At 39.7% G+C, this 15,995-nt stretch overlaps 1 pseudogene; it reads right to left on the bottom strand.

The window, feature by feature from the left end:
• The window catches only part of LOC116761157, a 39,425-nt pseudogene extending 25,582 nt beyond the window's left edge, over nt 1-13,843 (bottom strand).
• Between the last annotated feature and the right edge of the window lie 2,152 nt (nt 13,844-15,995).

Raw genomic sequence — 15,995 nt, 5'->3', positions numbered from 1 at the left:
CAAGAAAATTAACAGTAGGTTGAACATAGTTCAACAATAAAACAGAGTCACAGGACTCCTAGTTCCTCCTCAAGGGCTATACATAACAATCCGACAAGCATCCCTGAGTTACTTTTCAGAAACCAGGACCCCCACTGAATGGAAACTGCTGACCACTAACACGTAGACCCCAGACTGGTTGGAACCAGAAGACTGTTGATTTGAGATTCCCCAGACATCACCCTGTGACCTCACCACGAACCAATCAGAACCACAAGCTGATTATGCACCCTGCAACCCTCACCCCTAATGTTGCCTTTAAAAACCCTTGCCCAAAAGCCATCAGGGAGCTTGAGTCTTTTGAGCACGCACTGCCAGTTCTCCTTGCTTGGTGCCTAGGAAATAAACACTGTACTTTCTTTCACCAGAATCCAGTGTCAGTAGATTGGCTTTGCTGTGCGATGGGTGAATGAACCCGAGTTCAGTTTGGGGACAGGAGGCTAAATTTGACCTGTAGGCTGTATGTGGCTTGCCAACTACTGTTCTGTAGTATAAGAAGATCAGCTAGCCAAGCACTCAAATGACTGTGCAGACTCATCGTATCTACCACAATGGGTAAAGGAATATGCTTCCTACTAGTCTGTTAATATTTATTTGCTCTTCTGGAAATTAAAGTTTCCCTGCACTTTAAACTTTAAGAACTTCAACTTCCCAGCCCTCAACCTTTCTCTATATTCTTATCTATGATCCTGTTTCCTTTCACCCCAGGCAGAATATCCTTTTGTAAGACTCACCCTAGGTCTTTTTCTCTTGATTCCATCTCCTCCCATCCTTCTCTTAGATTCTTGCTTCATTAATCTTCTCTTCCTCTCCAATGCCTTCTTTCTCTTAGCAGCAAATCTGCCCTACTTCCTTGAACAGAAAAGAGCTTTCATTCAACCCTGCCTGCCCCTCAAGCTACTATTTATCGCTTTCATTCTCTAACACTAATTTCTTAAAGCATAGCTTCCACTAGAGTTACTAAGCTAAACTAAAGAGAGAAATATCTTCCCTTCATTCTTTAATTTACTGAGGTCTGATTTCCTGTGAACTGAAACATCTTTCTAAGGTATTTCCCTGACTATGAATCCAACAGCCTCTCCTTAGTACTCCCCCATTTGACTTTTCTGCTGCATCCAGTGTGTTACGTGCTCCTTCTCAGATCCCTTTCAAATCCATCCACATTTACTGGGCACGTACCACCTGTCAGGCGTGGTGGTGGGTGCTGGGACACACTCTCCACCCTCTCTGTATCTCCATCTTTCCAAGGTTCCCCGGAGGGAACCCGTCTGTTCTTGCTCTCTATTCCTTCCCCGGGTAATTTATGACTCCCTTGGTGTTGAGAGCTTACTCTACACCAAGCCTAGTTCTAAGTGCTTTACATGTATGAGCTCATTTGATCCTCAAAACCATCCCATGAAATAGGGGCTATTAACACCCCCATTTTACAGATGAGAAAATCGAGGTACAGAAAGATAGCCCACAGTTCTACAGCTAGTAGTTTGCTGATCAGGGATTCATATCAGGAAGTCTGAATGTAGGACTTGCCCTCTTTACCCTTGACTGCCTCTCCCTCAGCTTCAAATATCCCCTCCACACTGACTGCCAAACCCATAGTTACAGCTTTGACATATCTCCTGGCTAGGTCATCCTCTAACATTGGTGGGGCCCTGACAAAAGAACAAAATTGAGGCCCACGTTCCAAACGCCTGAAACTTTTAAAGTTATAAACGAAGCTATTGACTGTTGAATAAATGCCTTCTATCAACCTGCTTTGACAAATACCCCTTCTTCACAATCTGTCAAATTTTGAATTCTTGGGCTCTATGGAGTTCAGGCTAGAACATGGTGGCACTGAATAAGCCGGCTCTTAGCCCCTGGCCTACCCGCTTCGTTTCCTTATCATACTGTGCACACACAGCCTGCACATGCTAGCTCTGCCCATAACCCCCCAAACACTTAGGGTCTAGGGCTTCACTCACTGGCAGCACCGTTCACCCTCAGCTATGTGTTCCCAGGGAAGAAGCTTGCTTGGGTCCTGGACACAGGCTCAGGGCCTGCGGGGCTGGGAGTCTTTGGGTCCTAGGACTGTGCAGTCTGGGTAAGCAGGTTGCCTCTGAGCCATGGATCCCTTATGCCAGACCGGCTCTTTAAAGCAGCCTTCCTCAATCTGTCGAGAAGGATCTAACCCCCTTTTTTCCACTTCCAATCTGTTACAGATCAATACTTCTTTTGATACAATGAAAGTAAGTTACTAGAGAATAAAACAAAAAGGAAGCAGACTCACGGATACAGAGAACAAGTTAGTTACCAGTGGGAAAAGGGAAGGGGGAGGGGCAATACTGGGGTAGGAGGAGAAAAAGGGTTATTATGGAATTACATGAAATCATGTGTGTGAAACTGCTGAAAATTGTAAAGCACTATAGAATTTAAAGAATCTTTCATTCAATTAAAAAAACGAATTACTAGAAAAGTGAGATAAAAATACACACAATATTCGAGTGTACATTTTTTATTATTAGCTTCATTTATTTATAGATTCTTAGACATAAAATTATATTTCAATATAATCAGAACAAATGTAGAAGATGGGAAAAATTATAAAAATTGAGCATATTGTTCTTGAAAGTGTGTGTATAAATGATTGACCTAGGCAATCACTACTAATTTTATAACTCTTGGTTATTCCATGGTCATAAACAAAAATTTATGAATGAAATGATTCCCCCTGTTAGATGCTATATGCCCACTTTAAGTAGCACCACTAATATAAACATTTAAGGGTTTTAATAAAACAAGTGAGCTTGCTTACTAACTCTTAAGTCTTGTTGGGTTGATGATCACACGCCACTTGTAGGGAACAAGGTACATCAAACGGGTTTCCACGCTTTGTTTTAATAATACTCAGAGTAGGGAACCTAGTCTCACGGGGTTATTTTGACGAAACAGAAGAAGATATTTCAGAGTAACTTGATCAAACTTAGGTTTCTCATTTAAAGTTTTTATACAAAATAGAGCAAAATTCATCCTTAGTCCTCCATCAATAGCCAGTTCTAATGACTTATCCTCTGAAATCATAATGAAATTTAAATTATCTTCCTATGAAAGATTTTAGATCCACAAATTTTCTACTTAGTTCAGCTGACTTTTGTAGTGAAACTTTTGAAGGAAGCAGTATGTTGATTTACATTCTGGCACCAGTCCCTTAAACGGGGTAACTAACCCAGAATGCTTTCCAGTCATTGCAGCTGTGCCATCAGAATATAATCCTACACAAAAGCCTAACCCAGACACATTTATGGACAATGTAATCCTTTATAGTTTTATACAGTTCACAGTTATGTTTATTAGGCATGAAGTGAGAAAATAGAAGGACTATTTCTTCCTATCATGGTCATGTTTAAATCATACTTGCACTAAAGGATGGCCATTTTAATAGTGCTTGTGCATTCATCTAGTTTCAATGAAAGATACTTTGCTAGTTTCACTTTTTTTTTTTTTCTGTGAATTAGCCTTCCATATCATTAATCAGTTCCCAAATATGCTGAACTATAGTTTCACTGGAAGATGGCCTTTGAGCTACCTCCTTTGCCCCCATATCACCCAACATTTCTAAGGCAACATCTTTGTTAGACTTGCATTCATGTCTTGGCAGCTGTATGTTTGCCTGGTCTTAGCAACCGCAAACACTACTTTATAAGAAGACTGCAAAGCTGCTTATATGTGAAATAGTTAACATCATCCTCTATTTTTTAATTTAATACTCTTTCTTTCAAATAATTCTCTTTTCACTTATTGCTTACATTTGATAAGCAAAAGCCACCTACGTTTTGATGGTTTCATTGCTTCATTAGTCAGTACATTTCTACAGATAATATACAGTAGTTTTAGCACTTCATCATCAATTATGGCTACAAACTGAGCTCAGTAACAAGGGCTCATATTTCTGAGTAAAACTGGTATGAATTCTTTTGGTATTCATTCTTTCAGAATCACTTCTATTGTTATCATTCGGTTTACTACTACTAACATTTTGAAATGTGTCTTTTCTTGAAAAAGAAGTCTGTAAAACTTGTTTCTTAGGGACTTCCTTGGTGGTCCAGTGGTTAAGAATCTGCCTTCCAATGCAGGGGATGTGGGTTAGATCCCTGGTTGGGGAACTAAGATCCCACATGCTGCGGGGCAACTAAGCCCTCCCACCACAACTAGAGAGAAGCCTGCATGGGATGTAGAGCCCACACACCACAACAAAGACCCAATGCAGCCAAAAATAAATAAATGTAAAAAAAAAAATACCAAAAAACTTGTTCCCTAATCAGTAAATTAGGGTTAAAAAATAAATGATATAAAGTTTACTTCCTTAGAATTAATATGTTAAAGTGCCCATACTACCCAAAGCAATCTACAGATTTAATGTGTTTCCTATCAAGTTACCCATGACATTTTCCCCAGAATTAGAACAAATAATCCTAAAATTTATATGGAACATAAAAGACACAGAAGTGTCAAAGCAATTCTGAAGAAAAAGAACAAAGCAGGAGGCATAACCCTCCCAAACTTCAGACAATACTACAAAACTACAGTAATCAAAACAGCATGGTATTGGCACAAAAACAGACATATGGATCAATGGAGCAGAATAGAGAACCCAGAGATAAACCCACACACCTATGGTCAATTAATCTTTAAAAAGGGAGGCAAGAATATACAATGGGAGAAAGATAGTCTCTTCAGCAAGTGGTGTAGGGAAAGTTGGACAGCTGCATGTAAATCAATGAAGTTAGAACATACTCTCTCACCAAAAACAAAAATAAACTCAAAATGGCTTAAAGACTTAAACATAAGACATGACACCAAAAAAAAAAAAAAAAAAAAAAAAAAGACATGACACCATAAAACTCCTAGAAGAGAAAATAGTCAAAACATTCTCTAACATAAATCATAACAATGTTTTCTTAGGTCTGTTTCCCAAGACAATAGAAATAAAAGCAAACATAAACAAATGGGACCTAATCAAACTTACAAGCTTTTGCACAGCAAAGGAAATCAAAACAAACAAACAAACCCAAAATGAAAAGACAACCTACAGATTGGAAGAAAATATTTGCAAACACTGTGACCTACAGGGCTTAATTTCCAAAATATACAAACAGCTCATACAACTCAACAACAAAAAAACAAACAACCCAATTGAAAAATGGGCAGAAGACCTAAATAGACATTTCTCCAAAGAAGACATACAAATGGCCAAGAGACACATGAAAAGATGCTCAGCATTGCTAATTAGTAGAAAAATGCAAATCAAAACTGCAGTGAAGTACCACCTCACAAGAGTGAGAATGGCCACATTAAAAACTCTACAAATAACAAATGCCGGAGAGGATGTGGAAAAAAGGGAACCCTCCTACCCTGTTGGTGGGAATGTAAGTTGGTACAGCCACTGTGGAAAACAGTATGGAGGTTCCTCAGAAAACTAAAAATAGAATTACCATATGATCCAGCAATCCCATTCGTGGGCATACATCCAAACAAAACTCTAATCCAATAAGATATATGCACCCCAATGTTCACAGCAGCACTACTTACAATAGCCAAGACATGGAAACAAATTAAATGTCCATCAACAGATGAATGGGTAAAGAAGATGCTGTACATATATACAATGGAATACTACTCAGCCATAAAAAGAAAAAATAATGCCAATTGTAGCAACATGGATGCAACTAGAGATTGTAATACTAAGTGAAGTCAGAAAGAGAAAGACAAATACCGTATGATATCACTTATATGTGGAATCTAAAATACGACACAAATGAAACTATCTACGAAACAGAAACAGATTCACAGACATAGAGAACAGGCTTGCGGTTGCCAAAGGGCAGGGGGTTAGGGAAGGGATGGAGTGGGAGGCTGGGGTCAGCAGATGTAAGCTATTATATATGGAATGGATAAACAACAAGGTCCTACTCTATAGCACAGAGAACTATTCAGTATCCTATGATAAATCATAATGGAAAAGAATATTAAGAAAAAAAGTTATATATATGTATAACTGAATCACTATGCTGTACGGCAGAAATTAACACAACATTTAAAATCAACTATAATTAAATTTTTAAAATGTTTATATCCTTACTTTAGCTATTGGGTTAAAAATATACTTTTTAATTTTAAAATATTTAAATATATTATAGCATATTATTATGTATTATGTATTTATATAAATAAAACGGATTTGATGAAAATGATAAAAATAACATAAAAATAAAGAAATGCTTTCATTTACTTATATTTTACACACTTTTGGGTTATAGGTGACTAATCTTAAAATATCATGTGTTGAAACTAGTGAATATAACAAAAAAGAAGCAGACTCAACTGATATAGAAAGCAAAGTAGCGGTTACCAGTGGGGAGAGGGAAGAGGGGAGGGGCAATAAAGGGGTAGGGGAGTAAGTGGAACAAAGAATTAGGTATAGAAGTGAGAGAGTGGCATGGACATATATACACTACCCAATGTAAAATAGATAGCTAGTGGGAAGCAGCCGCATAGCACAGGGAGATCAGCTCCGTGCTCTGTGACCACCTAGAGGGGTAGGATAGGGAGGGTGGGAGGGAGACGCAAGAGGGAGGAGATAAGGGAATATATGTATGCGTATAGCTGATTCACTTTGTTATACAGCAGAAACTAACACAACATTGTAAAGCAATTATACTCCAATAAAGACGTTAAAAAAATGTATTAGGGGGCTTCCCTGGTGGCACAATGGTTGATAGTCTGCCTGCCGATGCAGGGGACACGGGTTCGTGCCCCGGTCCGGGAAGATCCCACATGACGCGGAGCGGCTGGGCCCGTGAGCCATGGCCGCTGAGCCTGCACGTCCGGAGCCTGTGCTCCGCAATGGGAGAGGCCACAACAGTGAGAGGCCTGCGTACCACCAAAAAAAAAAAAAAAAAAAAAAACTGTAGTTAGGTATAAAATAAGCTATAAGGATATACTGTACAACATGAGGAATATAGCCAATATTTTATAATAACTATAAATGGAGTATAACCCTTAAAAATGGTAAATCACTATATTGTACACCTGTAACTTACACAATATTTTACAACTATACTTCAATAAAAAATTTTTTAAATGTATGTTGAAAAGTGGTCCTGCTGTCCTTGATGTCTGCAGTCTACACCGCATGTGACTCACCACTCAATTTCAAACTAGTCTATACCCTGTTTAATGATATGATGCACCGATATCAAATTGGTTCAGAAGTTTCTAAATGCTTTCTCTCAATTTCTGTACTTATCCCATGTGGCCCAGTAGCAGTTTGTGGACTGACTAGTCCCCGGACCACCACATGAATAGCCCTGCTCTGAAACCCAGGCCCAGGACAGGCCCCCTCTTGCCTGGATCTCAGGGGTGCACTACTCCTGAATTAAAAGCTTGAATTTTTAGCTGTCTCCTGAATATATTTGTATGGGTAATGATAATAGTAAAGCATTATTAAGCTATCATTAAAACTACCTAGTATTGAAAACTTAGCCTGTGCCAGGAATATGATAGTAAGGAAGAGGTTTCTAGCTTCACTGACTTTAAATTCTAGTGAGAGAAATGGATGTTTAATTCTCACATCTCTTTGAAAGGTTGTCTTATCCTCATTTTACAGATAAGGAAATTGAAGCTTATAGAGGTTAGTTAATATGTCCACGGTCTCGGAGCTAGTGAGAGGTTGGTTCATCAGGGACTCAGAACCATGTCTTACTGGCCATGGGTTTGATGTGCAGTGTCGCTGGCAGTAGCCTCCATGTCTCCAGTCTCTTACTTCCTGAGGCTCCACCCAGCTAAGAGTTTATTCCTAAAACATGAGTCATGGTAAATTATGTCCCTTCTTAGTAAACTTGTACTTCCTAAAATGGATCATAATATAAAGATGAGCTCTCACCAAGTAGTCACTGTGATCTGGTAGCATTTTCTATTTGGAAAGTTGACCATAAATGTCTCCTTTAGAAAAAAACAAAACAAAACAAAACAAAAACCAAGCACTTATTTGACAAGCATCTATCCCAGAGCTGTAGTTTCTACTTGTAGAAAGTTGTGCAAACGTGGTGCATAAGAAATTAAGTGATACAAGAGTATGACCACCAGTACTTTTCCTGCTGTGGTGTGAGCATGCATGATAAAATTCTACCAGTTTAGTGTCATCCTCATCAATTTGTATTCTGATTATAATTTCATCTGATTGATTTAACTACTACTGAATGCAACATTAAACATTAATCTAGAGCGATGACGTAATGTAGCAGAGACTGGCTAGTTGTTCACCATGCTCCTTCTGTTTTCCTCCTGGGTCCAGTAGATGCTCTTTCAAGGAGGTGAGGCCATGCGGCTAAGTTCTATCCAATAGGAAGCAGGCAGAAATCAGGATGCCCGCTTCTAGGTGTAGCCCATAATACCTTTCCCAGAATTCTCCATCCTCTCTTCCTGCCCCCTTCTGCTGGCCAGAACACAGAGGATTCAACCAAGGACTCTGGATGTAAGAAACTTGGGTCCTCGAGTGACAGTGAGGAAGAGAAACCCAGCCCCGCCCCAACCTATACTGGACTATGCTGTGACATGATTGCAGATTAAACTTATACTGTATTAAGCTACTGATTGTTCTGGGTAAAAATAGTAACGAACCTGCATAAATAAGTAGATGAATAAAATGAATGGGTACATTAAATACATAAAATGTGCACTTTCTAATGAAATCAGTCTGTGGCGAAAAAACAGAACTTCTGTACTCTAAACAGTGACCTGGATTTTCTAATAACAGCCTAGAGGACTTTCCTGTTTAGATTTAGCCAGGCTCAGGTAACAGGGTTATAAATTTATGTGGCTAAATATTTAGCAGTGCTGACAAAAATGTGTTTCTGGTAATAGATTGTGCATTAGAATTAAACATTGTTTCTTCCTTACTCTTTAGTTCCATGTTTACAGTTCTGATAGATGATACACCTTGGTTAAGTGGTCTTAATTAGTGACCATTTAACTAGCGTTTCAGTCATTTCCTTTATCTGTAATTGCGTATGTCCCCAAAACTATTTGGGCTTAGACCATCTCCATAAAATTGTATTTAATTCCACAGTTTCACTGATATGGCTTTTTGTTTCACTATTTTCAGTCCTCTAAAAGTTTTCTTTTCCTCTTTGCTTTTTTTTATTAGCAGATTTTATTTGTGACCAATAGAACGACCCTCAAGATGAGCCGAATTAAATTAAATGACATTTATATCTTAGGAGAACCAAAGAAATGCATAGTTATAATTTTAGTGGAGTTACAGACTTCTGATCATTGAGGGAAGAATTAGGTTAAGATATGATTTAAACTCAGGAACAGGCTCTAACACCTGCTCTTTTTGGAAGTTATGGAACCATGTTACGACCACTATTAGGGTTCAGACTCCATGTGACCCACAGGTTTAAGAAAAAGAATAAGTCCTGTGATCTGGAAAGAAGTTTTCTTGGTGCAATAGGAAACGTCAGTGCACTAGGACAAAATACCACTGTGGTTTGAGCTGACATAATTATTTCCTCATTGGAAATGATGAAGTAAATAAAACCCAAATTATTTATACTCTAATGTTTAGAATAATCTGTATATATTTGGTATTTTAAGTATTACTTGGAGACTTTAAGAATTTGGTAGATTAAGATATCTGGCAAGTTGTGATTCTAATTTAGAAAAAGTTAATTGACTTAATTGATTTAGACCTCAGAGGGATAAGATAAATTTTCTTGGATTATAAGCAATAATTGGAAAATTAAAAGAACTTAATTTTAACCATTTTAGTAAATTTAATTTAGTAGACATATAAGAATTATATAAGATAGGATAATGTTTGTTTGATAACCAGTTAAAGCACAAAAATTAAATATATTTAAATTATAGATACAATTTTAAATGTTTAATATATTTAATTAAGTTGTATAAACTCTATTAAAAGTGATTTTTGACCTCTTCTGGATTTGTAAATGCAATAAGATTTATAAGTTGAAATCTTAAGAAAGAACAAAACTTTTTAGATTGCAATTCAAAATTTAAAGGAAAACAGAAAAGGCCGTGAACAATCTTTTCAGGGCATGAAAGTCACCTCTAAGAATACTGTAAAACTCCCATGATCATTTTTCTTTTTTTCTATTGTCATGCAGCTGCCCTTGGCACCAATATCTTCTTTTTCTTCTCCTAGTATGAAAATACTATGCCTTTTAAAATCAAATGCACACCATTGTAAAGCAATTATACCCCAATAAAGATGTTTAAAAAAAAATTAAATTAAATTAAATGCAAAGGTGATACTAAGTAATAATTTGTAAAATGTTTTGTAAATTGAAAATGAAATTTTGCTTTTTTCTAAAATCTCTTGTGTGGTCGTTTACTGGTCTTATGGACGTTTGCCTATACACATGCAGAAGCCGCCTTCTCATGCCATAAAGGTAACAGCAGTAGCAGTGACCCACGAAAACAGCACTAAAACTGTATAGCATTCACTCTTCTGCATGAGAGGGGCAGAAGAAAAATAAACATGTGGATGACTGATTCTTTTTAATCCTTGGATCCCTGAGGTTGTTTTGTCCTTGAGATAATGGTGTTGAATCTCTTTTATAAACTTTGCAAGTGACAGAAGATGATCTTATTAATCCAAGCGTCCTTGACTTTGAAATGTCTAAGGTGAGGTTTCTGAGTCCATCTGGAGAAGTGAGGCTCTAACAGGTCTCTGCAAGCCCTCAAGCTTCTGAAGACCCTCCTAGAGGATAGCCTGGGGCTCGCTTCTTCAGCTGGAGCAGCTTCACTTCTATTTCTTTTACTTACTGGGAGTCTGGTCAGATTTCATTTGGAGAGTGGCTTCCACAGCTTTGCGGGTTTTGAAAATCGCTGGGCCACAGTGTGTTTTTTCCATAAGCAGTGGCAGCGCTGTGTAAGTGAGCACACATTATCCTAAAGACGGCAAGGCCCAGCAGGAAAAATATAAGTTGCACAAGGAGATGGTTGTGGGACCGTTGATCTGTTTTTCTAAAAAGTGAAGAACTTCACAAACACTGACTTGGGGAGGTTACTAGACCTTTAGCCAAACTGTGGGGCAACCACCTTACCTTTAACTTATTTCATTTGGAAATGGGATGGTTTTTGTTTGCTTGTTTAATTTAAGACTCTCCCATGCTTCTAATTCAGAAATCTCTCATTTTATTTGGCACTGAGGATGCACTCTACGACCGTGAACCTGTGGGTTAGTAGAGGTTACTAACGCGGCAGAACAAGTCTTTTCATGCCTTCTGTTCTAGGACTCAGCTACTCCTGAGGCTAAAAGCTTTTAAAAATTTGACTCAAGACTGGTAAGGAGCCAGAAACTCAGAATAAGACACTGGCAAACTACTAGCAAGAGGTTTTTGTTTTGTTTGTGCTCTCTTACAGTGCAAAAGTTCTGATTGCTTTTTAGATACCTTATTCTGTGGCCCTGCAGTCAGATGACCATGGGGGTCTCTGATACTATCCTGTTCTACCCTCAAAGGTATGAAGGCCCTCCCACCCCCCCTACCCCGCACTGCACCTTACCCATAGGTGGAGCCTGTAATGACTGAGAGTGACCTGCAGCTCAAGCTGGAAGTTGGATATAAAAGGAGGCGAGGCAGGGAGTGAAATAGAAAAGGTTAAAGATGACTAAGGGCAGGTGTTTGGTGGGGAAGAAGACATAATGGAGAGGGTCATGGGGTACTATGTGGTGATCTGAGTCATGGGACATTCCTAGACCTCTAGGACCATGACCCTGTTCTTGTGGCTAAGAATTTCCAGAGCCCCCTCCTCCTTAACTGGAACAAGGTTTGACCCTTCAGCAAGGAACTGAGTGAACAGTCTTCAGGATTCCAAGTGTGTGCTTGACTTACTGCTTAACAGTCAAAGGGTATTTTGGGGGAAATTTGAACCATTATCTTAAGATCTGGCAGAAATGCAGGCATGATTCTGCTCTCTGGACTCTTATTTCATTTTTTAAAAAATCACAGCAACATGGATGTTTAGGGACACTAAGAGTCCAGCTGAAAGGATTTTATGGTCTCTTATTTTCCTTTTGAAATTCGAGGCTAAGAAATATTCAAATCTTACCCCCACTGCTTGCAGCCCTGGCCTGAAAATGGGACTTTTCACTTGACTGAATCGATCTGGGCTTTAAGCTGACACTACCCTCTAGAGCAGCATTCTCCAAGAGAACTTTCTGTAATGATGGAAATATTGCATATTTGCACTATCCAATATGGTAGCCACTAGACACATATGGCTATTGAACGCTAGAAATGTGGCTAGTGCAACTAAGGAACTGAATTTTTAATTTTGTTCAACCAACTTAAGTGTAAATGTAAACGCCTTGTGTTCTAGTAGTCAATGTCTAGATTCCTAGCAGACAAGACAGGGAGGACTCATGTATTGCAGGTGAGCCCAGTGGGCCTGGTGGGCTACAATTCCTAAGGGGGAGGTATTCTGAACATTTTAATACTTTCTTTAAGGGAATAAATTACAGGCCCTTAGCGACAGTCACACATAATTTTCCTATCTCATTTGGGACACTGAAAGGCAAGTTTCAACATAACTCTAATAGAAATGTCAAGCAGCAAGCAGGCATTATCTCTAACTAAGAAGACTCTGAACAATCTGGAGCCTGTCTCTGGGAAGGGGCACCCAGAGAACTTAATGCTTTGCTTAAGAACCACACTAATAGTCCAGTCTCTTAATTCTACCTGCTTCCTATGGGAAGGAAACATTGTCACCTGGTGATATCCTATGTTTCAGAACCTGTAAGGGAGAATTTCCTGAGGTCCTCTATCAAAACTGCCTCTCGCTGTAATGTTGAGAACTGGTGCTGGAGAAAATGACAGCCTTCTCTGGCTAGGAGAGCACTCCATTAGAATCCAGTCATTGGACAGTATAACTGTGATCTCTGAGCACAGAATTTATCGGTCATCTCTTATGTGTCAAGTACAAGAATTATCTCCTATAATCTTTACAATAACGAGATAAATACCATTATCCTCCAACCATAACTGAGGTTTAGAAAGGTTGATTAACTTGCCCAAGGTTAAAGTGAGTGGTACAGCAGGCAGGTAAAGCCATGTACGTCTGAGGTCACTGCCCATGCTCAAATTGCCTGCTAATAATCATCTTCCTGGCATATACGTAGTTGGAAAACATGGGCTTTCTGCTGTGCTTCTTTCCGTTTTTTTTTTTACATCTTTGAGTATAATTGCTTTACAGTGTTATGTTAGTTTCTGCTGTATAACAAAGTGAATCAGCTATACATGTACATACATCCCCATATCTCTTCCCTCTTGCGTCTCCCTCCCACCCTCCCTATCCCACCCCTCTAGGTGGTCGCAAAGCACCGAGCTGATCTCCCTGTTCTACGCAGCTTCTTCCCACTAGCTATCTATTTTACATTTGGTAGTGTATATATGTCAATGAGGCACTTATTTCTTACTTTGTTCATGAACTCTTATTTCCTTCCCCTTTTCCTAAGTAAGTGTCATGAGAAATGAAGCATAAAGCATCTGAACAGCCAGGAAAAGGCAATATTCAGGGTTCATTTCCAGAATATCTGCCCCTTCCAGACCCACACTCCCTCAAGTAGGCCGTGCTTGCTCGGCTTATGGGCCTCCCCCATCCAGCTTCCCGGACCCTGAAGAAAGCCTCCATTCACTCACTGAGCACCTGTAAGGATCCGACAGTGGGTAGCTGCTGTCAGCACCCATATCCATTGCTTGGTATTCATTCCAAATGGCACCTCACTTCTGGCAAAACCCATACCGCCTGACCGTATGTCTGGGTGTCTTGATGGTAAACATATTTTTTTTAAACAAAGACGTGAGCATCGTTTTGTTTTCTTTCATTAGCTGTCTTATATTGCAGTCATAGCAGGTGGCATAATGGTGGCATCTAGTTTAAAAATAATGCTGTTGCCTTTTTTTCTCTTTGAGGTTGTTATGTATTTACCTTGATGGTGACTTGCTAAGGAGGGTATTGTTGAAAAACAAAGATCTTCAAGTCAGGCAGACATGGCTCTGAATTCCAGCTTTATCGTTCACTCATTCAAAAATACTCATGGAGGCTCCACTATGTGCCAGGAGCTGTTTTAAGTGCTGGGATAAAGCAGTGAATAAAACAAGGATCCCTGCCCTCACAGAGCTTATGTTCAAGGGGAATGAGACAGATGTTAAAGAAGATAAATGAGAAGAAAACACAGTATGTTAGCTGGTAAAAAGTGCTAAGGAGGGGCTTCCCTGGTGGCGCAGTGGTTGGGAGTCCGCCTGCCGATGCAGGGGACACGGGTTCGTGCCCCGGTCCGGGAAGATCCCACATGCCGTGGAGTGGCTGGGCCCGTGAGCCATGGCCCCTGAGCCTGCGCGTCCGGAGCCTGTGCTCCGCAACGGGAGAGGCCACAGCAGTGAGAGGCCCGCGTACCGCAAAAAAAAAAAAAAAAAAAAAAAAAGTGCTAAGGAGACAAAGCAGGGGAGGGGGTAGAAAATGTTAAAACTAACTAGTGGTGGGTGGGGGAGGGATGGATTGGGAGTTTGGGATTAGCAAATGCAATCTATTATATACATGTATAACTGAATCACTTTGCTGTACACCAGAAACTAACAGTGTAAATCAACCATACGTCAATAAGATAAATTTTTAAAAAACTGGCTAGTCAGGTAAGGTCTATCTGAGAAAATGTCATTTGAGACGAGATTTGAAGGAGGTGAAGCATTGGACGTGCATGCATTAGTTTGTGTGATATTAGGTAAAAGTTACCTAAATTTCTAGGTACTTGATTTTCTCAACTCTGAAATGGGAACAAAAGCCACCTTGCTGATTTGTTCTGAGGATCTGGCCCAGGCATTGAATAGGAGCACGACAAAAGCTGTTATTACTGTATTCACCATCACCATCACCAGTAAGAGCAGCACGGCCACTATAAATAGCTGCTTGCTGGAAGTGGAGATAGGTTATTTATACATTCATTATCCCCAAATAACCCTCTTAAGGAAACTCAGGTAATAGCTTAACTCTGAAGACTGAATGAAGTACTCTAGCCTTGGAAGAAGGTCATGTAGGTTAAATATTTCTGTCAATAGAGGCTTGGCAGGAAACAAAAGCCCCCTTAAAGTGGGTAATTTGAGGGCGAGAGAGCCCGGGAATTGCATTGGGCCAGCCTCCCAGGGAGCATAGCAGGTGGAGAAGGGTGAGGGGGGAGCGGGAGAGGCCACAGAAGATCCCCAGGATAAGACTGAAGGGAAAGTTAATCCTAATTCCCAGGTTCCACTGGGAGCCACGTGGTCACTATCCTCCTCCGTATTGAGAGAGAGCAGCCTGAGTTCCTTCCTTCTTCAGATGTCCCTTTAGTCACATTTGTTGTTCTCCTCCTACTTCTTGTAAAGTCCAAGATTTGGTTGGGGATTTTGAAAGAAAACCAGATTAAATTGAAAATAAAACCCAGTTGTGTGTAAAGCCGGAGACCATAAGGCAACCCAGCCAATCTCTACCCAGGGCGGGGCACTGCTGACAAGGATGAAACACTCAGCTAGTCACTCACCAACATGAAAAAGGCCAGACCAGAGGGGTACTGACCAAGAGCACAGCAGCGTCACCATTTTATCTTTTTTTTTTTTTTTTTTTTTTTTTTTTTTCTTTTTTATTTTTTTTATTTATTTATTTATTTTTTAAACATCTTTATTGGGGTATAATTGCTTTACAATGGTGTGTTAGTTTCTGCTTTACAACAAAGTGAATCAGCTATACATATACATATGTTCCCATATGTCTTCCCTCTTGCGTCTCCCTCCCTCCCACTCTCCCCATCCCACCCTTCCAGGCTGTCACAAAGCACCGAGCTAATATCCCTGTGCCTTGCGGCTGCTTCCCCCCAGCTATCTACCTTACTACGTTTGTTAGTGTGTATATGTCCATGACTC

This window comes from Phocoena sinus, chromosome 10, assembly GCF_008692025.1.
Source record: "Phocoena sinus isolate mPhoSin1 chromosome 10, mPhoSin1.pri, whole genome shotgun sequence".
In the NCBI taxonomy this organism is placed as follows: Eukaryota; Metazoa; Chordata; class Mammalia; order Artiodactyla; family Phocoenidae; genus Phocoena; species Phocoena sinus.
The sequence above is the reverse complement of the archived record's forward strand: the minus strand, read 5'-3'. Positions and strand labels throughout refer to the sequence as shown.